A 979-nucleotide genomic window follows, 5' to 3' on the forward strand; every position below is an offset into this window, starting at 1 on the left:
TAGCCCCTTTTGGCCTGCCAGGGAGGGTTTTGGAGCACGTGCCTGGGTGACTCTCCCCCAGCCTGAGTTTCTTGGTAGTTCAGCAGTGCCTGTGCTCACTTTGAGCACTCCTGTGGGTGCGCCCTGCCTGCTGGGCATTTCTGCCTTGTCTGAGCTACCAGCTCTGTGGCAATAGGACTGGCCTGACTAGAAATGCCTATGGAAATTTGGGACAGAAACGGTTGTGTCTGCAGTTGTCACTGGTGACTCAGGAGGGAGGAGAGGAGGCAGCATTTACCTTTAGGCACAGATTCCTCTATGTTGGGGAGCCTGGACACACTGGAGTTCGTTGTTGTTTCTCCCGGTGCCCACAGCCCTGTGTGGTGTCTGATGGGTCTCCCCACCCCTGATTTGCACCCGCCCACAGAAGTGCAGCAGCTCTGCACAGTGGTGAGGTGCTCCCACACTGCTGGTGCAGCTCCCAGACCCACTAGAGCTCTGCTTTGTCCCTGTGGCTCACTGTACGGTGCAGCACAGACTTTCTCCCACTGAAGGGCTGATCCTGCACTGCAGGACATCCCCATGCTATTGCTGTGCCCCGCTGGGGCTGGAGCATAACAGGGTGCACAGGCTGACGTGGATTGGTGGTGAACCAGACCCTTCCCCATGGGCTGTGATCTGGTCAGCGCAGCCAGTTCCCTACAGTTCCCTGTGGGGGCCCTTGCTTGCTGGATCCTTGTTGAGTCAGACCCTCCTCCGCACCTTGGCGGTCTGTCTAGGGTGCCCGGCTCCTCTCTGCTTGGCCACCGGCTGCAGCTGGAGCAGGGACACCATGAGCAGGACCTTCTGCTGCTTCCCACACTGTCCCTGCTGTTCTCATCTGCAGGCTGCAGCACATGCTTTCCCTCAGCAGAGCTGCAGTCTGCTGGCGCAGGAAAGAAGTGTCCTTTCTCCAGCCTTCCCTCTCCTGCCACTAGTTCCAGAGCACTGAGGAAGGGCT

The sequence above is a fragment of the Fulmarus glacialis genome, unplaced genomic scaffold (genome assembly GCF_000690835.1).
Source record: "Fulmarus glacialis isolate BGI_N327 unplaced genomic scaffold, ASM69083v1 scaffold16317, whole genome shotgun sequence".
NCBI classification, from domain to species: Eukaryota; Metazoa; Chordata; class Aves; order Procellariiformes; family Procellariidae; genus Fulmarus; species Fulmarus glacialis.